General features: G+C 44.7%; 1 non-coding gene and 1 pseudogene across 1 annotated transcript; both read right to left on the reverse strand.

Moving 5' to 3' along the window:
* Positions 1-1,998: 1,998 nt before the first annotated feature.
* On the reverse strand, positions 1,999-21,730 carry LOC112621607 (annotated as a pseudogene).
* Positions 4,099-4,210, reverse strand: LOC112621875. Its single transcript, XR_003118811.1, has one exon. It is a non-coding gene; the product is annotated as a U6 spliceosomal RNA (small nuclear RNA).
* Positions 21,731-22,266: the final 536 nt, after the last annotated feature.

A 22,266-nucleotide genomic window follows, 5' to 3' on the forward strand; every position in this document is an offset into this window, starting at 1 on the left:
ACCCTTGAATGCGAAGTGTATTGTGATTAAAAGTGGCCACCAACAAAAAATACTCAACAGAAATAAAAGTCAAACTGTATAACACCAAAGAAAAGAAAAAAAATGTTAAATCCATGAGAGAGAAGAGAGAACCAATGAAGGTGAGAGCAAACTCTCCAGAGCCTGTGTTCAGCCAGAAAACAGAGAAATAAGTAAGAGTGCTGGGAGAAGTTACTGTTCAACAAATAATTAGATACTTCACTAACATATTTTGAATAAGTAAGGAGGCACTAAATGATTTCCAAAAGTAAAAAAAGGAGAAATCTTATTACCAACATGAGCTTATTAAGAATACACTTCAAAAAGAAAAAAAAATTAAAATGAAGTTCAAGGAATTGAAATGCAACAAACTGCAAACATATTGGGCTATCAAATCACGGTGGACGATGAACTAAAGGATCCCTCAAGTCTTTGGCAGCATCAGTTTTCAAACGATTAACATAAAATAACAGTGTTAAACTCTATACATGTAATGAAATAAAATATCAAATTTTCTGATACTTGAATAATTTAACTGGTGTTAGAATCTCTTTTTCAGATAATTATTTGAAAGAAAAAATATGTGATACTTCTGTCTCATCATTTGCAGAATATCAATTATCCTTTTTTCAGACCTTATTAGCACCAAAGGGCTCACAGTGGCATAGGCACTGGTCACAAGCTTCTGGACACCCAGGATGGCTAGCTCATAACTTGATACCAGGATCAAGTAGGATGAGAGACTTAAATCCATCTGGTACATGACCACGAAGAAATTCACCAATGGCAAGATGGTCTTGGTGGCCCTTTTTTTCTGGAGAGACTCTTGGGGAGATTGTTTTGTTTTTTGTTTGTTTGTTTGTTTTTTGACTTGCTCAATCTCTTGATTTAGTGGCACACATAGAATGAATGAATTAGCTCTTAGTTGTGGTATACTTAGTAAGTCTGATCTTGCTTGGAGAAATAGGATCTTAATACTTCAGTCTCAGAACACTTTAAAACCCAAGCCACAGTTTTTCTTTCAAGGATGTGGAAAGCATTCCTCATTCAAATCTGATTAATGGTTTTATAAAGTATGTACCTCATTTTTATTAGTCATTACCTTCATACTAGATTCTAATATTCTTTTTGATGGTGGCGTGTTCAATGACAGAAACTTACAGAGAGAAAATTCCTTCCTTCTCAATTTATAAACAACCATTTTAAAAGCAACATTTTTGACGTGGTAGGAAGACATTTATATGACATACGCAGCAACCACCTTAAATTGGCAAAAATAACAGAAGAAAAAAATTGTTATTTCATCTTTAAATAATGAGTCTCTATTTGCTACAAATCTACAAATATTTTAAATATATTTCCTTCTACTGCCATAAAAATTAAGATAACCCTCTGTTTAACAGCTTTTGAAGATATTAATTTTATAAGGAAATAAAAAAGATTGACTTGCCTCCTGAATCATTCAGTGATAAACTGAACCCTAATTTCCCTCCCTCAAGAACATAAAAATGATGTAAGGTGTATCAAAGTATGTAACAATATTAACAATATTAAAAATGATTTTTCATATGGTCTTTCACTAAAGTAATCAACGTAAAAAGAATATAAAAATGTGTTTTTGCTTGAAGATTTAGTGAATGTCCAAGGAATCACAATTTTTGAGCTTTTACATTCAGGGTACTATATTATGTGAAAATACTATAGTGCGTTATATAAAAAAGCACAGTGATAAAATTTCACATGTAAAATAGCCTAAATATCGATAATAATTACATTCTCTGTAATCGTTTATTATCTAAAACTTCAAAGCCATCCATCTTTTTCAGTGCTTTGAGTGAGCAATCAAAACAATCATGTTTATTCAGGTTTAAAACTTAATTTCTCTGCTTGAAATCTGGAGGCATAGATGGAAGAGACACTTAAAGTAATTTTGTCCAACTTCTTAAGCCCACATATGTTGAAACAGTCTACAGTGTCTCATTATGTCATCATTGATGCAACTTCTTCACCAGTGGCATCGTGGGAAATATGAAGGTCTTCAAGCATCTCAGTCAGACTAATTCGAGGTGCTCCTTCATCATCATCACTTTCCACAGGGATGGTTGATTCTCTGTAAATGTTGACTTTTTTTTCTAATTGCCTCATCTTCTTCAAGATCTTCAAGAAAATCTTGGTATTGCCTTTCATCATCTGTATCCATGTTCTCTCTCTCGCAAGCTCTTTCAGTTTCCAGTTTCTACATCACTGATGTTTGGTTCAGTCTTAGTTCTTCTTGATTAACACCACATCTGGAACTCTATCCGAGTTCATTTTGTTGACATGCTCATCATTTAAATTACAGCTGGCCAAATCAAACTGTATCACCAGGTCTCCAGGATTTAGAAGATGTCCCAAATGAGTACGACAAAAATACTGTTTATCTGTATTCATTTCAGATGTCTTCTGTACCCAGACTTCCCTGAGGGTATGCTTTTTTACATCATTCCAGCATCTGCACCACATTTTATATCTCGGACCATGCTGGATTCCATCACAATAAACTCCTCTAGCTGTCTGAGATGACATAAACTATTGAAAGGGTTACTCCAGAAAGTGCTCCCATCAGTATCTGCAACTTGTAGGGTGTTTGGATCAACGAGGTGAATGGCACTGGTTACTCGAATACACACACAAATCTGGTTCGTATTTCGCAGGCTTTGCACCGGTTTTGGAGACAGACAGACATTTTCCTTACATATTGGAACAAGTGTGTGTATGTTTGTGTGTCTGTAGACATACACAAACATGAAAAGTAGACTCAGAATTGCTAGTCCATTTGGGAAGCATTTGCTACCCTTTTGGGAAGCAAATTGTTCAACTAGAATACAGTGTTTTTGTATAGTTCTTGAGTCTTACAGTATCCAATTAAAGTACTGTTTTCCAAAATTGTTTAGGTCAGGACCTTCCATTCTCACACATAGAATGGGATATAGTTTATCTTAAAAAAAAAAAAAAAAGGCTGGGCATAGTGGCTCATGCCTGTAATCCCAGCACTTTGGGAGCCCGAGGCAGGCAGATCGCGAGGTCAGGAGTTCAAGACCAGCCTGGCCAATTTAGTGAAACTCCATCTCTACTGAAAATACAAAAATTAGCCGGGTGTGGTGGCGGGTGCCTGTAGTCCCAGTTACTCGGGAATCTGAGGCAGGAGAATCGCTTGAACCGGGGAGGCAGAGGTTGCCATGAGCTGAGATTGCACCACCGCACTCTAGCCTAGGTGACAGAGGGAGAGTCTGTCTCAAACAAACAAACAAACAAACAAAAAACATCAAAAAATTTAACTATGCTACAACATGCATTAACCTTAAGGACAGTATGTCAAGTAAAATAAACTGATCACAAAACAACAAATTCTAAGTGGTTCAGCTTTTATGAGGTACCTGGCATAGGTAAATGCATGGAGACAGAAAGTACAATAGTGGTTGCCAAGGTCAGGGGGAGGGGAAAATGGAGATTGTTGTTTAATGGGTGCAGAGTTACACTTTTCCAAAACAAAAAATGTTCTGGAGGTGGATGGTTATGATGGTTGCACAGTAATGTGAAAACATTTATTACTTCTAAAATGTACACTTAAAATAGATACAATGGTACATTTTGTAGTATGTGTGTTTCGTCACTATTTTAAAAAGGGAAGTTGTCAGCTTTAGTATAATAATAGGCAAATACTATAAATCTAAAAATAAAAAGTAATTATCATTGTGTAAGAATACACATAGTTCTTAAATAATATTTTAAAAAATATATTACTAACTGATAGGTGATTGATTCAAACACAAATAACATGAGAAAAACAAACTTAAGCATGAGCATTTTATATGATACTTGGGAGGGCTTCTGTAAGTATAAAATAAAACATCAAAGTAATTTAGGATAAGATTCATACATTTGAATGTTATTTTTTCTAAAAGCTCAAACAGCAACAAAGTCAAAATTAATTGGAGACTATATAATGAACTACAGCGTATTCTGTAAGCAGATAATTTATTTTAATAAAAACTCCAACAAAACAAAACTAACAAAAGTGGGCCAATTATTTGAAATACAAATAATATTGCCTAAAATGCTTCATGAATTTGCGTGTCATCCTTTCCCAGGTACCATGCTCATCTTCTCCGTGTCATGCCAATTTTAGTGTATGTGCTGCTGAAGTGAGCACTGGTTCTGGATTTATTAGTTAATTTATTTTTGAGACAGGGCTTCACTGTGTCTTCCAGGCTGGAATACAGTGGCATGATCATGGCTCACTGCAACCTCCGCTTTCCAGGGCTCAAGAAATCCTCCTGCCTGAGCCTCCCAAAGTGTTGAGATTACAGGCATGAGCCGCTGTGCCCAGCCTGGAATGTTTGTTGTACTAGACATTCCCACTACTTTTTTCTTTAAAAATTACTGATTTGTTCAGCTCCTTAAAAGGATCTTTGGTGTTTTATACATCAAAATATGTGAGGCCAGGCGTGGTGGCTCAGGCCTGTAATCCCATCCGTTTGGGAGGCCAAGGATCACTCTAGGCCAAGAGTTTGAGACCAGACTGGCTAACATAGTGAAACCACCATCTCTACAGGAAAAAAAAAAAAAGCTGGGTGTGGTGGCACAAATCTGTAGTCCTAGCTACTTGGGAGGCTGACGCAGAACTACTTGAGCCCAAAAGTTTGAGGCTGCAGTGAGCTATGATCGTGCCACTGCACTCCAACCGGGATGACAAGGCAAGACTCTGCCTCAAAAATAAATAAATAAAATCAAATAGACAATAGAATCTTCTGAGCTTTTCACCCTTTCCACAGGGTATAGGTGCCTGCAAGAAATAGTGAATGTTACAGGCTAGACATTTTTCATTGCAATGCAACTAGGATACCATTTCTAACCGTGTTCCTGTGCAGACGTAGAATGAAAAGCCAGTCGACTGGGGCTGTAGCAGGAATTCAGGCATCGTGCAGATGGCTCAATTTGAAGGGCCTTTTCTTTTTCTTTTTTTTTTTGAGACGGAATCTTGCTTTGTCACCCAGGTTGGAGTGCAGTGGTGTGATCTCGGCTCACTGTCACCTCCATCTTCCAGGTTCAAGCGATTCTTATGCCTCAGCCTCCTGAGTAGCTGGGATTACTGCTGTGTGCCACCACACCCAGCTAAGTTTTCTATTTTTTGTAGAGATGGGGCTTCACCATTTGGCCAGGCTGGTCTTCAACTCCTGATATCACGTGATTCTCCAACCTCGGCCTCCCAAAGTGCTGGGATCACAGGCATGAGCCACCATGCCTGGCCGATACCCTCCTCTTAAGTCTGGATTAGACCTGCTGGCTTGCTTCTTTTTTTTTTTTTTTTTTTTAATGAGACAAGGTCTTGCTTTGTCCCCCAGGCTGCAGTGCAGTGGTACAATAGTTCACTGTAGCCTCAAACTCCTGAGGTCAAGAGATCCTCTGGCCTCAGCCTCCCGAGTTACTGAGACCACAGGCACATGCCACCACTCCCACCTAATTTTCTGTACAGGCAGGGTCTCACTATGTTGTCTAGGCTGGTCTTGAACTTCTGGCCTCAAGTGATCTCACTTCAGCCTCCCAAAGTGCTGGGATTACAGGTGTGAGCCACTGTGCCGGCAAGAAATAAGAAGGTTTAATTTATTGGTGCGAGCTGTCTGGTTGGCTGTGCAGAGAGCTGCTGATGTGAGTGGGTTCGGGGCCAAGGTGAGAAGGTGTGATCCTTATGAGCTTCTCTGCACCTCCCCCTTCTGGAAAAGGGCAGGGTCCCCAGGATCAGACTCCCTGCCAGCTCTTGGTGGGCCCTGACTCAACACCCTTCTGACTTGCTGTCATTGTGGTTCTTGGCATGTGGCACTAAGCACTATTTTTTTTTTTTTTTTTTGAGTCAAGTTCTCACTCTGTTGCCCAGGCTGGAGTGCAGTTGTGCAATCTCAGCTCACTGCAACCTTGACCTTCCAGGCTCAAGCAATCCTTCTGCCTCAGCCTCCAAAGTAGCTGGGATCACAGGTGCCCGCCACCACACCCAGCTAATTTTTGTATTATTATTTTTTTAGAGATAGTGGGTATCCCTATGTTGTCCAGGCAGATCTTGAACTCCTGGGCGATCCTCCCACCTCAGCCTCCCAAAGTGCTTAAGTTACAAATGTGAGTCATCACAACCTGGACAGAGTTTTCTTAAAAACCAAATTGAGATTTTATTTCAAAATGTAAACAAGATTTTAAAATGTTTAAATTAGGCTGGGTGCAGTGGCTCATGCCTTTAATCCTAGCACTTTGAGAGGCCAAGGCAGGCGGATTACCTGAGGTCAGGAGTTCAAGACCAGCCTGGCCAACATGGTGAAACCATGTCTCTACCGAAAATACAAAAATTAGCTGGGCATGGTGGCACATGACTGTAATACCAGCTACTTGGGAGGCTGAGGCAGGAGAATTGCTTGAACCCAGGATATGGAGGTTGCAGTGAGCTGAGATTGTGTCACTGCACTCCAGCCTGGATGACAGAGCAGGACTCTGTGTCAATAAATAGATAAATAAAATATTTAAATTATTTTCTTAGCTGGGCTTGGTGGTGTGCACCTGTGGTTCTGGCTACTTGGGGGCCTGAGGTAGGAGGATGGTTTGAGCCTGGGAGATAGAGGCTGCTGTGAGCTATGATCATACCACTACACTTCCGCCTGGGTGACAGAGCAAGACCTTGTATCAACAAACAAACAAACAAACAAACACACACACAAAAAAACTATTTTCCTCTCAGTCCCAGGTATTCTAACAAGCCTTGATGGCCCCCATTTTGAGATTATAGCCTGTGGCAAGGGCCTGGCAAACAGGTTCTCTGCAGAATTGAGGTTGTTATGGAGTAACATTTCCTTGGGCTGCATCAGCCTGTGGGTGAAAGTAAAGTTGGGTGCGGTGGCTCTCCCCTGGATTCCCTGATGCTTTTAATATCCTGAGTCCTCTACCCCACTCTGCACGAGCCACATTGACACTCGTGCACCAAGGTACGTGGTGTGGCCCCAGTGCCCACAGGATCACTTGTGAGAACTGCTCCTTCGGCCCCACCTGTGTCCTCTCCTCCCGGGTGAAGTCTGGCTCCTGATGTTCATGCTACGCTCCTTCTCACCAGGGTGCACACACATCACTGCCTCCAAAACACCTGATTGAAACCTGTTCCTGGTGGGGCCACCTCACCTCTCCAGGATGGCTTTCTCTGAAGCCAGTTCTTCCATCACAGTGGAAGTAAAGAAAATTATGAAAACTAGCAGGAAACAGTGGTTCATGCCTGTAATCCCAGCACTTTGGGAGGCTGAGGGGGGCAGATCACTCAAGGTCAGGAGTTCGAGACCAGCCTGGAGAACATGGCAAAACCTGATCTCTACTAAAAATACAAAATATTAGCTGGGCATGGTGGCGTGCACCTGTAATCCCAGTTACTCAGGAGGTTGAGGCATGAGAATTGCTTGAACCCAGAGGTGGAGGTTGTAGTGAGCTGAGATCATGTCACTGCACTCCAGCCTGGGTGACAGAGCAAGACTCTTTCTCAAAACAAATAAATAAAATTATGAAAACTCTCTTGAATATATGGGCACCTCCTGAACAGGAGGTGGTTGAGGGGAGGTCCTGGCAGGTGGGACAGGGTATCCTGGCAGGGCAGGAACTGGGACTTCAGTGTATTGTTTTTGGACCTCAATGGTGCCCTTTGTCACAAGTATCCATCTGCATCCACTGACTTATATGGGGGAACCTGGGGAAAAGCCAATGATATGGTTTGATTGTTTCCCAACCAAATCTCATCTTGAATTTTAGCTCCCATAATCCCCACATGTTGTGGGAGGGACCCAGTAGGAGGTAATTGAATCATGGGAGCGGGTTTTTCCACTGCTGTTCTCTTGGTAGTGAATTAGTGAATAAGTCTCATGAGCTCTGATGGTTTTATATAAGGGCAGTTCCCCTGCACACGCTTTCTTGCATGCTGCCATGTAAGATGTGCCTTTGGCCTTCCTTTGTCTTCCGTCACAATTGTGAGGCCTTCCCAGTTATGCTGAACAGAGAGTCCGTTAAACCTCTTTCCTTTATAAATTACCTAGTCTCAGGGATGTCTTTATTAGCAGCATGAAAATGGATGAATACAACCAACCTCAATAGCTTAAGTGGGTCCAGCCATCACTCCAGAAGATACAGGATCATAAACCATGGCGGCATCCACACGGTGCTAACTCAGCACATGTGCAGAGTATATGAGCTGTGGGGCTATGGTGGCCTCCGCCTAGATTTTTATAGTAGAGACAGGATTTCACCACATTGGTCAGGCTGGTCTCAAACTCCGGACCTCATGATCCACCTGCCTCAGCCTCCCAAAGTGCTGGGATTATAGGCGTGAGCCACCGTGCCAGGCCAAAAATGCAGATTTATGAGTGTCTCCCAGTGCTCTGAATCTAAATTTCTGAATGTCTAAATTTCTGTATATCTAACTTTTAACAACTTTGCTCTCTATATCTAATATCATTTTAACCTGGAAAATATGCACTCACCAACCCTTCAATCAATAGTATTACCTGAGTTTTCCTGATCATAAAGGTCACTAGAGGGCTTGATAAACATACGCATTCTTGAGCCGGGCTTAGTGGCTCATGCCTGTAATCCCAGCACTTTGAGAGGCTGAGGCGGGTGGATCATGAGGTCAGGAGATCGAGACCATCCTGGCCAACAAGCTGAAACCCCATCTTTACTAAACATACAAGAAAGAAGGAAGGAAGGAAGGAAGGAAGGAAGGAAGGAAGGAAGGAAGGAAGGAAGGAAGGAAGGAAGGAAGGAAGGAAGGAAATAAATAAATTACCTGGGTATGGTGGCATGTGCCTGTAATTTCAGCTACTTGGGAGGCTGAGGCAGGAGAATCGCTTGAACCCAAAAGGCGGAGGTTGCAGTGAGCCGAGATCATGCCTCTGCATTCCAGCCTGGTGACAGAGCGAGACTCTGTCTCAAAACAAAACAAAACAAAACAAAACAAAAATCAAACACATTCTTAGGTCTCTCTGCTGCTGGGGATCATGTATAAAACAAAGCCCAAGAATCTACATTTATTTATTTATTTTTTAAGTTTTTTTGCTTTTTTTGAGATGGAGTCCCACTCTGTCGCCCTGGCTGGAGTGCAGAGGTGTGATCTCAGCTCACTGCAACCTCTACCACCTGGGTTCAAGCGATTCTCTAGCCTCAGCCTCCTGAGTAGGTGGGATTACAGGTGCCCGAAAACATGCTTGATTAATTTTTCTATTTTTAGTAAAGACAGGGTTTTACCATGTTGGCCAGGTTGGTCTCGAACTCCTGACCTCAGGAGATGCACCCACCTTGGCCTCCCAAAGTTCTGGGATTAGAGGTGTGAGTCACCATGCCCAGCCAAGAATCTACATCTAAATGCAGTTGTTAAATGTTCTAAGTAACTACACACATTTATCTGTTTTGTGGAATTACTGGAATATAGATCAGTTAAATTTTGGATAGCCTTAACCCAATATGATAATTTTAGTTTTTGAATAGCAGTTTATTTTAAGCCATTGGTTCTGGAAGAATTTAATCTGATCCAGTGTTGCATTTTTCTCTCACCCTTAGATACAAGAATGAAGATAATAGCTATGGCATTTAATGAGCATTAACTATGTGCCCGCCACCATGTAACTGAACCTCCTCAAACCCTCTGAGGCATGGACCACTGTACTACTGCCATCCCCATTTTATGGAGAAGATACTGAGGCAAAGCAGGGTTACGTATCTTGCTAGGCCAGGCAGTTATTAACATGGTAGAGTTGGGATTCCAAACTATTCTTGTAACCAACACAACACTGCGTCTCTGGACTTAATGCAGACCAATTTCTCTGATGCTCAAAATTTGCCTGCTTTTGTGTGTGTGTGTGTGAGATAGAGTTTCACTCTTGTAGCCCAAGCTAGAGTGCAATGGTATGATCTTGGCTCACTGCAACCTCCATCTCCTGGGTTCAAGAAATTCTCCTGCCTCACCCTTCCTGAGTAGCTGGGATTACAGGCATGTGCCACCATGCCCGGCTAATTTTGTATTTTTAGTAGAGACAGGATTTCTCCTTGTTGGTCAGGCTGGTCTCGAACTCCCAACCTCAGGTGATCCATCTGCCTCGGCCTCCCAAAGTGCTAGGATTACAGGTGTGAGCCACTGCGCCTGGCCAATTAGCCTGCATTAAATGTGCTTTTGTGAAATATAGATAGATAGATAGATAGATATAGAGATAGATAGATAGATATAGAGATATAAATATATAGATATTTGAGACGGAGTATCTCTCTGTCACCCAGGCTGGAGTGCAATGGTGCAATCTTGGCACACTACAACCTCTGCCTCCCAGGTTCAAGCAATTCTCCTGCCTCAGCCTCCTGAGTAGCTGCAATTACAGACACCGACCACCATGCTAATTTTTGTTATTTTTAGTAGAGATGGGGTTTCACCATGTTGGCCAAGCTGGTCTCGAAACCCTGACCTCAGGTGATCTGCCTGCCTCAGCCTCCCATATTGCTGGGATTACAGGCAGGAGCCATTGTGCCCAGTCAAAACATATTTCTAATATAAAAGAGAAAGTTTTCCTTGCGCCACGTTCTACTCATGGCTAAAAGTTTCCTAAAATGGGCTGGGTGCGGTGGCTCACGCCTATAATCTCAGCACTTTGAGCAGCCAAGGCGGGCTGATCACCTGAGGTCAGGAGTTTGAGAACAGCCTGTCCAACATGGCAAAATCCCGTCTCTACTGAAAATACAAAAAAAATTAGCTGACGTGGTGGCGGGTACCTGTAATTCCAGCTACTCGGGAGGCTAAGGCAGGAGAATTGCTTGAACCCAGGAGGCAGAGGTTGCAGTGAGCCAAGATTGCGTCATTGTACTCCAGCCTTGGTGACAGAAGTGAAACTCCATCTCAAAAAAAAAAAAAGTTTCTAAAATGGACCTTGTTCTTTTTTTCTCCCCCCCCTTTCTTCTTCTTCTTCAGCTAGAAAGTACCTTCTTTTTAACCCAAACAAACTTCTTCTAAAAATATTTTCTGTATCAGTGAGACTAAATTGGAAAAGATCACCAACTAAATGATAAAACAAGGTAAAGCCTTTTGCTAATTATTTTTGAATAATTTATTCCTGGGCTCCCTGTGACTTGTTGAGGAATTGGAAGATACTGGGAAGTCTCTAATTAGGGAGTTTTAGAATAAACAGAAGTATAAACATTCACAGGAGTTAGATTTGAAGACAACTGCTTTTAACACACAGACCCACCAGGAAGTGAGCATCTTGGCCAGAGTTATTTATTATGTGTTTTACTTTGAACAGAGAACATGCATATTGATTAGGTCAAAAGTGTTCTTATCCTCGCATAGTGAAGAAAATGTAAGCAAGATAAGGATGAATGTGGTATGAAGGGAGATCCAGGCATGGCTGGTGTTTGGCTTTGCTGTTGGCTGTAATGTGGACTGTGGACTGTGGGCAAATTAACTCACCACTTTATGAGTGGGCCTTGGAGAGGGAATCCTAAAAGGATCCCAGGACTTGCAGCAGCCACACAGGAGATCGAGTATTCAAGGGAATAGAATGCTGGAGAACACAGAGACACTTAGGTTAGCTAAAGAAGATGAAAAATGAGGCTGGGCACAGTGCTTTCTACGTGTAATCCCAACACTCTGGGAGGCCGAGGCAGGAGGATTACTTGAGCCCAGGAAGTTCAAGCTGGCCTGAGCGACATAGTGAGACCCCATCTCCACAAAAAATAAAAAGAAAGCAATCAGGTAAAGTGGCATGCACCTGTGGTCTCAGCTACTCAGGAGGCTGAGGTGGGAGAATCACTTGAGCCTTGGGAGGTGAGACTCTGTCTAAGAACAAGAGGAGGAGGAGGAGGAAGAGGAAGAAGAGGAAGAAGGAGGAGGAGGAGGAAGAGGAAGAAGAGGAAGAAGGAGGAGGAGGAAGAGGAAGAAGAGGAAGAAGGAGGAGGAGAAGGAAGAGGAAGAAGGAAAAGGAGGAGAAGGAGGAAGAGGAAGAGGTAGAAGAAGGAGAAAAAGAAGGAGGAGGAGGAGGAAGAAGAAAGGAAAGAAGAAATAGAAGAAGAAAAAGAAAGAGTCTCTGAGCAGCCATGAAGAGTAGGAAGATAACCCAACCTATCTCTCACTGGGTCTATGGGGAAAACACTGATTAAAACAGAGCAGGTCTTCAGAGAGAGACTAGGTTTGGTGAGTAAGAGATTCGAAAAGCTAGAGGAAATGGAGGATGTTTAAGTTACTCTTACGGCATAATACATAACCCCAAAACTTCAGGTGCTTAAAATAACAATCTTGCCGGGCGCTGTGGCTCACACCTGTAATCTCGGCACTTTAGGAGACCAAGGCAGGCGGATTACCTGAGGTTGGGAGTTCTAGACCAGCCTGATCAACATGGAGAAACCACATCTCTATTGAAAATACAAAATTAGCTGGGCATGGTGGCACACGCCTGTAATCACAGCTACTCAGGAGGCTGAGGCAGGAGAATCACTTGAACCCAGGAGGCGGAGGTTGAGGTGAACCGAGATCACACCATTGTACCCTATCGTGGGCAACAAGAGTGAAACTCCATTTTAAAAAAAAAAAAAGATTTTTTTTTTCATGGTTCTGGGAGCTGATGGGTTCAGGTAGGTGATTTTCACTCAGGGTCTCTCACGCTGTTGCAGTGGCTGGGGCTGGAGTCTTCACAAAGCCTTCTTTAGTCCCATGTCCAGCAACTGATGTTGGCTGTCATCTGAAACCTGTGCTGGGACTGTTGATTAGAACATCAAAATGTGGCCTCTCCCTGTGATCTGGGCTTCCTCACAGCATGGTGACTGGGTTCAAAGAGCAAGCATCCCATGAAGACCACAGAGAAATGGTATCCCCTTTTATGACTCACCTTGAATCACTTCTGCCAGTCACAGACCTTCTTGAATTCAAGGGGAAGGAGAACAGACCTGACCTCACCATGGGAGCAATGTTAAGGTCATGTTGAAAAACAGCACACTCTATTATTATTATTATTATTACTATTATTATTATTATGTCTTGCTCTGTCACCCAGGCTGGAGTGCAGTGGTACAAACTCAATTCACTGCAACTTCCGCCTCCCGGGTTCAAGTGATTCTCCTGCCTCAGCCTGCTGAGGAGCTGGGGTTACAGGCTCCTGCCATCAAGCCCAGCTAAATTTTGCACCTTTAGTAGAGATGGAGTTTCATTGTGTTGGCCAGGCTGGTCTCTAACTCCTGACCTCAAGTGATTCATCTGCCTCGGCCTCCCAAATTGCAGGGATTACAGGTGTGAGCCACCGCACCCAGCATATGCTATTACTAAAATGTCAGAAAACAGTCAGGTGTAGTGGTTTACACCTACAATTCCGCACTTTGGGAGGCTGAGGTGGGCAGATCACTTGAGGTCAGGAGTTCGGGACCAGCCTGGGCAAGAGAGGCCTGCATCTCTATAAAAATAAAAAATAAATATAAAATTTAAGTCAGAAAACCACAGATACTGGTGAGGATGAAGAGAAAAGGTAATGCTTATACACTATTGGTGGGAATGTAAATTATTACAACCATTACAGAAAACAGTATAGAGATTTCTCAAAGAAATAACAATAGAACTGCCGTTACAACCAGCAATCTCACTACTGGGTATCTACCCAAAGGGAAAGAAGTCAATACATCAAAAAGATTAAAGGCTCATGCTTGTAATCCCAGCACTTTGGGAGGCTGAGGCAGGCAGACCTGTACTCACCTGTAATCCCAGCACTTTGGGAGACTGAGGCGGGAGGATCACCTGAGGTCAGGAGTTCGAGACCAGCCTGACCAATATCCCCATCTCTACTAAACATACAAAATTTAGCCAGGCATAGTGGTACCCGCCTATAGTCCCAGCTACTCGGGAGGCTGAGACAGGAGAATCGCTTGAACCTGGGAGGTGGAGGTTGCAGTGAGCCGAGATCACGCCATTGCACTCCAGCCTGGGTGACAAGAGCAAAACTCCATTAAAAAAAATAATTTTAAAAAAGTACCTGTACTCATAGGCTTATCACAGCCCTATTCATAGTAGCAAAGATGCGGAATCAACCTAAGTGTCCATCAATGGGTGATTGGATAAAGAAAATGTGGTATATGTACACCGTGGAACACGACTCAACCACGTAAAGAATGAAATCATGTTTTTTGCAGTACCGTGGATAGAACTGGAGGCCATTATCCTCTGTGACGTAACTCAGAAACAAAATCAAATACTGAATGTTCTCATGCATGGGAGTTAAACAATAGATAGACATGGGGAACAACAGATATTGGAGACTCCAACAGATGGGAGAATGAAAAGAGGGCGAGGGGTGAAAATTTTCCTATTGAGTACAATGTTCACTATCTGAATCATGGCTACACTCAAAGCCCAGACCTCAGCACTCCACGACATATGCACATAGAAAACCTGTACCTGTATCCCCTAAACATATCAAACATTTTTTTCAGTTTTATTTATTTAAAAATTCAACTGACTGGGCATGGTGGCTCACACCTGTAATTCCAGCACTTTGGGAGGCCAAGGCAGGTGGGTCACGAGGTCAGGAGTTCAAGACCAGCCTGGCCAAGATGGTGAAACCCCATCTCTACTAAAAATACAAAAATTAGCCAGGTGCAGTGGCAGGTGCCTGTAATCCCAGCTACTCAGGAGAGTGAGGCAGGAGAATCACTTGAACCAGGGGAGTAGAAGTTACAATGAGTCGAGATCGTGCCCCTGCACTCCAGCCTGGGTGATAGAGTGAGACTCCCTCTAAGAAAAATAAATAAATAAATGAATTCAAGTTTTGCCGGGTGCGATGGCTCATGCCTGTAATCCCAGCACTTTGGGAGGCCAAGGTGGGTGGATCATGGAGGTTGTGAGTTTGAGACCAGCCTGACAATATGGCAAAACCTTGTCTCTACTAAAAATAGAAAAATCAGTCGGCCTGTGGTGACATGTGGCTGTATGACGTGAGCCGAGATTGTGCTGCTGCGCTCCAGCTTGAACGACAGAGCCAGACTTCGTTTTGAAAAAAAAAAAAAAACTCTGGGCGTGGTGACACATGCCTTTATCCCAGCACTTTGGGAGGCCACCATGCCCGGCCTTAGTATGGGATTACAGGCGTGAGCCACCGTGCCCAGCCAAAAGTCTCCTTCTTGAGTCTAAATTGCTTCAAATGCATAGAAGCTCCCATAAAGTTGAAATATAACATATAGCAAAGTAAGTCATAGGGGCTATATAGGAATTAATGTTTCATGAAATGCACACATTTATGTACAGACAGGTGATGTTATAGATAATAAAGCTAGGACAGGTGATGACCTAAGTCTATTTTGCTGAGCAAAGGGTACCAAAGGGCAAAAGACATCAATTAAGAGGACCATTTATCTCAATATTTAACTCTGATGTGACGGTTTAAGTTGCATTCCAACAGACATTACCCAGAATACTGAATAATAGAACTGCTAAGAAAGGGAACATGTTACCATTAACGTCTTACTGTTAAAGCAGAATTTCAGCCTATTGGCAAATACATTGGTTGCTGGGATACTGAGCTTTGAAGCAACATGCTCTACAATACTCCTAAAGCCACCAGATATTAGGAAAACCTGAACATTTCACTCTCGTAGGTGACTTACCAGCTCCCTGAAAAAATAAAATGCAAAATATCAGACACTGAGTAACACAGAAAGAAAAAAAAAAAAAAAGAAACATGAAGAGGAAACTAAGATATATTTTCTTCTTCTGAATGCATTTTCCTGAGGTATATTTGACAAGGTATATTGCCTGGACAGTTAATGTTTTATATATGCTTTTCTTTTTCTTTCTTTCTTTCTTTCCTTCTTCATTTTTTTTTTTTTAGATAAAGTCTCCCTCTGTTGCCCCAGTTGCAGTGCAATGGCACAATCTTGGCTCACTGCAACCTCTGCCTCCTGGGTTCAAGTGATTCTCCTGCTGCCTTAGCCTCCTGAGTAGCTTGGATTACAGGCATGCACCACAATGCCCGGCTAATTTTTGTTTTTTATTTTTGAGACGGAGTCTTGCTCTGTCACCCAGGCTGGAGTGCAGTGGTGCAATCTTGGCTGACCACGACCTCCACCTCCCAGGTTCCAGCGATTCTCCTCCCTCAGCCTTCCAGGTATCTCAGATTACAGGTGCCCACCACCATGCCTGGCTACTTTTTTAGTATTTTTAAGTACTAAAAACATCATGGTTTCACCGTGTTGGTCAAACTCCTGACCTCAAGTGATCCACCTGCCTCAGCCTCCCACAGTGCTGGGATTACAGGCATGAACCACCGTGCCTGGACTAATTTTTATATTTTGAATAGAGACGGTGTTTCACCATGTTGGTCAGGCTGGTCTCGAATTCCTGACCTCGTGATCCACCCACCTTGGCCTCCCAGAATGCTAGGATTACAGGTGTGAGCCACCACGCCTGGCCTTATATGTGTTTTCCTAAATGCACTTAGAAATCAATGGCTAGGGCTTGGTGCCTTTAGGAAACCATTATAGAACTCTACTCTTCATGGACCCAGAAAACCACAAGACGAGGACAAACAAGGAAAGTTTAGGTTTTCTCTGGAGAAAGAGGAAAGGCGGAAACAGGCAGGACCAGACAACCGGCCAGACAAGACCACGTGTAAGTGCCAAAAGAACCACACAAGCTATGCCTTTAATTCCAGCACTTTGGGAGGCCAAAGTAGAAAATCACTTGAGGCCAGGAGCTTGAGAACAGCCTGGGCAACATAGCAAGACCCCATCTCTACAAATTTTTTTTTTTTTTTTTTGAAACGGAGTCTTGCTGTCTCCCAGGCTGGAGTGCAGTGGCTGGATTTTGGCTCACTGCAAGCTCTGCCTCCCAGGTTCATACCATTCTCCTGCCTCAGCCTTCCAAGTAGCTGGGACTACAGGCACCCGCCACCATGCCTGGCTAATTTTTTGTATTTTTAGTAGAGACGGGGTTTCACCGTGTTAGCCAGGATGGTCTCAATCTCCTGACCTTGTGATCTGCCCACCTTGGCCTCCCAAAGTGCTGGGATTACAGGCTTGAGCCACCACGCCCGGCCTACAGATTTTTTTTTAACGGCTGGGTATAGTGGCTCAAACCTATAATTCCAACACCTTGGTGGGCAGAGGGGGGAAAATTGATCACTTGAGCCCACAAGTTCAAGACCAGCCTGGTCAACATAGTGAGACCCTGTGTCTATACAAAATTATTTTTAAAAAATTAGGCATGGTCATCTACATCTGTAGTCCCAGCTACTTAGGAAGCTGAGACAGGAGGATCCCTTGAACTCAGAAGGTTGATACTGCAGTAAGCTGTGTTCATGCCACTGTACTCCAGCCTGGGTGACAAAGCGAGACCCTGTCTCTCAAAAAAATTTTTTTAATTAGCTGGGTATGGTGGCATGCACCTGTAGTCTCCACTACTAAGGAGGCTAAGGTGGGAGGGCCACTTGACCCCAGGAGTTTGAGGCTACAGTGAGCCATGATTATACCACTGTACTCCAACCTGGGCAACAGAATGAGACTCTGACACTAAAAGAAATAATAAGCCAGGTGCAGTGGCTCACATCTGTAATCCCAGCACTTTGGGAGGCCAAGGCAGGTGGATCACTTAAGGTGAATAATTCGAGACCAGCCTGGCCAACATGGCAAAACTCGTCTCTGCTAAAAATACAAAAATTAGCCGGAGGTGGTCGTGGGCACCTGTAATCCCACCTACTCCGGAGGTTGAGGCAGGAGAATTGCATGAACCTGGGAGGCAGAAGTTGCAGTGAGCTGAGATCGCACCACCACACTCTAGCCTGGGTGACAGAGTGAGACTTCGTCTCAAATAATTAATAAATAAAAATTTGCCAGGCACAGTAGCTCACGCCTGTGATCCCAGCACTTTGGGAGGCCGAGGCGGGCAGATCATCTGAGGTCAGGAGTTCAAGACCCGCCTGACTAACATGGCAAAACTCCGTCTCTACTAAAAATACAAAAACTAGCCTGGCATGGTGGTGGGCGCCTGAAATCCCAATTACTTGGGAGGCTGAGGCAGGAGAATTGCTTGAACCCCGGAGGTGGAAGTTGCAGTGAGCCAAGATCACACCATTGCACTCTAGCCTGGGTGACAGAGTGAGACTCTGCCTCAAAAAATAGGTAGATAAATAAATAAATAAATATTTTAAAAATAATAATAAAATTAAAAAATGAAAATGAAAATAAACCACCCAGAGGGCACTCTAAAGGAATAGTTAGATGCTCTCAGGAGAATGTGCCCCCCAACACTGGTGCTGAAATACACCTGGAGCAGGGGCTCCTCTTACCTTATGCCAGGGGTCAGGTGTGGGGGGTGCTCTGCTATGATTCTCTGCACCAGCTCCCTGGAGGGCTGGATGAGGGCTAAGCGCTCCGTCAGAGCAGCTTTGAAAGGCACTGGCCCGCCCATGGCTCGCCGTGTCCTGGGAGGGAGACCCAACAGTCAGGCCAGCCAGGTTCGCTGTTCTCGAGGTTAACATGCCTTACTGCTCCGGGTCTGCACAACATCCACCAACAGGAAGATGCTACCAAGAGCCCGTGCAACAGACAGGCTTTGCTGCTATGAGAGCAAGGCCTTGGAAAAAACTTTTGAAGGTTTGCTTGAAAATAACATTAATAGGTCAGGTGCAGTGACTCATGCCCATAATCCCAAACACTTTGGGAAGTTGAGGTGGGCAGATTGCCTGAAGCCAGGAGTTCAAGACCAGCCTGGCCAACGTGGTGAAACCACATCTCTACTAAAAAAAAGGGCAAAAATTAGCCAGGCATGGTAGTACGTGCCTTTAATCCCAGCGACTTGGGAGGCTGAGGCAGGAGAATTGCTAGAACCCAGGAAGTGGAGGTTGCAGTGAACTGAGATCACACCACTGAACCCCACCCTGGACAACTGAGTGAGACTCCATCTCAAAAAAAAAGAAAAAAAAAGAAAAGAAAAAGTCACACGGCCTATCCATAGGTAGTTTTCTTGAAAGCCATGAGCTGTCATAAATCAAGAAAGAGACCAAAGGCTAAATGTTCTTCCATGAAGAGCAGTTTAAAACGAAATGGTGGCCGGGTGCGGTAGCTCATGCCTGTAATCCCAGCACTTTAGGAGGCCAAGGCAGGCAGATCATGAGGTCAGGAGATCGAGACCATCCTGGCCAACATTTTGAAACCTCATCTCTACTGAAAATACAAAAATTAGCTGGATGTGGTGGTGTGCGCCTGTAGTCCCGGCTATTTGGGAGGCAGAGGCAGGAGAATCGCTTAATAAACTGGAGAGGGGGAGGTTGCAGTGAGCTGAGATTGCACCATTACACTCCAGCTTGACTCCCTCTCAAAAGAAAAAAAAAAAAGCACAGTAGGCTGGGCGTGGGGGCTCATGCCTGTAATCCCAGCACTTTGGGAGGCAGAGGCACGCAGATCACTTGAGCCCAGGAGTTCAAGACCAGCCTTGCCAACACGACAAAACCCCATCTCTACCAAAAATACAACAATTATCCAGGGATGGTGGTGTGTGCCTGTGGTCTCAGTTACTTGGGAGGCTGAGGTGGAAGGATCCCCTGAGCCCAGAAGGTCAAGGCTGCAGTGAGCTGAGATCATGCCACAGAACTCCAGCCTGTGTGACAGAGTGAAACCCAGTCTCAAAAAAAAAACAATTTTTTTTTAAAATTACTCCATTTAGCAGGAGCGCAGTTGCTGGTGCCTGTAATCACAGCACTTTGGGAGGCCAAGGCAGGCAGATCATTTGAGAACAAGAGTTAGAGACCAGCCTGGGCAACATGGTGAAATCACATCCCTTAAACAAACAAAAAATTAGCTGGGCACAACTGTGGTCCCAGTTACTTCGGAAGCTGAAGCACGATAATCGCATAAACCCGGGAGGTGGAGGTTACACTGAGCCGAGATTTTCGTCACTGCACTCTAGCTTGGGTGATACAGTGAGACACTCTCTCTGAACAAACAAAAACAAAAGATTATTTAATCAATCAACAATGACATCTTGAAATTGAGAACTCTTCCTTACTGTTCACTCAGCAGTTATTTTTATTTATTTATTTATTTATTTACCTTGAGATGGAGTCTTGCTCTGTCACCCAAGCTAGAGTGCAATGGTGCCATCTCGGCTCACTGCAATCTCTGCCTCCCAGGTTCAAGAGATTCTCTTGCCTCAGCCTCCTGAGTAGCTGGGATTACAGGTGTGTGCCACCACACCCAACTAATTTTTGTATTTTTAGTAGAGGTGGGGTCTCACCATGTTGGCCAGGCTGGTCTCAAACTCCTGACCTCAAGTGATCCACCTACCTCAGCCTCCCAAAGTGCTGGGATTACAGGCGTGGGTCACCGCGGCCAGCCAAGAAGTTCTTTTCAATACAGACTATATATAACTACGTTACCAAAGGTTAAAAATTTGATAGTGGGTTGATGAGGCATTTTTATCATGCCAGCCCTTTTGTGGGCTAGCATATTTTGCACCGGCACTCTCGGCACATAGACATTTAATATCATGGCCTTACCTGAAACTCTGACTTGACTCCGTATTTTCAGACTGACCTAACTGATTGAATTTAGCAGCAATGTTTCCAGACACCTGCACTGACCAAACGATTCCAGTCATCATCATTTTTGGTTTCTCCCAGATCACAGGAGTGATAGTGAGTGGTGAATCCTTTTACAGAAACCAGACTTTTCCTAAGCTGGGCCACGGCTGTGATAAATCGGCTCCCAAGTGGACGGCCACAGTGATAAAGGAGTCAAAACCTGGTTCCAAGGCCCGCTTGCCACTTGTACGGCCTGTCTGTGCCCTCGGGATTATTGGGAGCAACAAAGATTTGGAAACGGCCATTCCGCCCCCTCCTGGAATCTTGCTTTCCGCGTCTCTACCAAGACTGGTGGAGTGCGCCTGCAGTCCCAGAATTTTGGGAGGTGGAGGTGGGAGGATCGTTTCAGCCCAGGAGTTCGAAAACAGCCTGGGCAACATAGCAAAATCCAGTCTTACAAATAAAAACATTTGAAAATGTAGTCGGGCGTGATGGCGCGTGCCTGTAGGGCCAGCTACTTGGGAGGCTGAGGCAGAAGGATCGTTTGAGACCAGAAGTTGGAGGCTGCAGTGAGCCGAGATCCCGCCACTGCACTCCAGCCTGGGCGACAGAGTGAGACCCTGTCTCTAAAAGAAATAGAGAGGCCAGGCCGGGCGCGGTGGCTCATGCCTGTAATCCCAGCACTTTGTGAGGCCGAGGCGGACGGATCACGAGGTCAGGAGATCGAGACCATCCTGGCTAACACGGTGAAACTCCGTCTCCATTAAAAATACAAAAAATTAGCCGGGCGTGGTGGCGGGTGCCTGTACTCCCAGCTACTTGGGAGGCTGAGGCAAGAGAATGGCCTGAACCTGGGAGGCAGAACTTGCAGTGAGCCGAGATGCACTGCACTCCAGCCTGGGCGACAGAGCGAGACTCCGTCTCAAAAAAACAAAAACAAAAACAAACAAACAAACAAACAAAAAAGAAAAGAAATAGAGAGGCCAACCCGGAAGAACCGCGTCTGCAGCCCGGGCTTTGTGGCTTCTCTCCGACGCCCTCCCAGTTGCAGACGCGCCCACTTTCAGCCCTGTGCGCCGGAAGTGGCCGAGTCTCCTAGGCCCCTGCGGGTCGCTAGCCGTCGCCATGGAAACGACAGCGGCCAGGGAGTGCTCAGCTCGGACGCGCCAGCTCTGGTGGGCTCCGGCTGACTACGCTGCGGCAGACAACGATGCTGAAGGCCAAGATCCTCTTCGTGGGGCCTTAGAGGTGAGGCCCGGCCCAGCGCGGCAGAGGGAGCCGGGAGCGGGAAGTGGGTCTCCGGGCCTGGGAGAGCGCAGGTCGCCACCCCTCTGGTCTGTGCCTTGTTCCTGGAGGTGGGAACCCGGGCCCACCGCGCCCATCCCGGCTGGCGACCCTGGCCTTTCCGTGAATTCCGTGCTTTCAGACCTTGATTCCAGCCACTGCCCGGAGGAGATAGTGGAGGCAAGCCCGGTGTTAATGAGCCCCGAAGGCCCAAGGTACTGAGTGGCATCGTTGGAACCACAGCCTAAGTCTGGTGACTCTTTCCTTTGCCCCCGATATCCCCCTAATGAATGCGTCTGTGGGTCTGGACTTTTGAGACAGGGACTCTCACTGTCGTTTATGCTGGAGTGCAGTGTTGTGATCATAGCTCACTGCAGCC

This window comes from Theropithecus gelada, chromosome 3 (assembly GCF_003255815.1).
Source record: "Theropithecus gelada isolate Dixy chromosome 3, Tgel_1.0, whole genome shotgun sequence".
In the NCBI taxonomy this organism is placed as follows: Eukaryota; Metazoa; Chordata; class Mammalia; order Primates; family Cercopithecidae; genus Theropithecus; species Theropithecus gelada.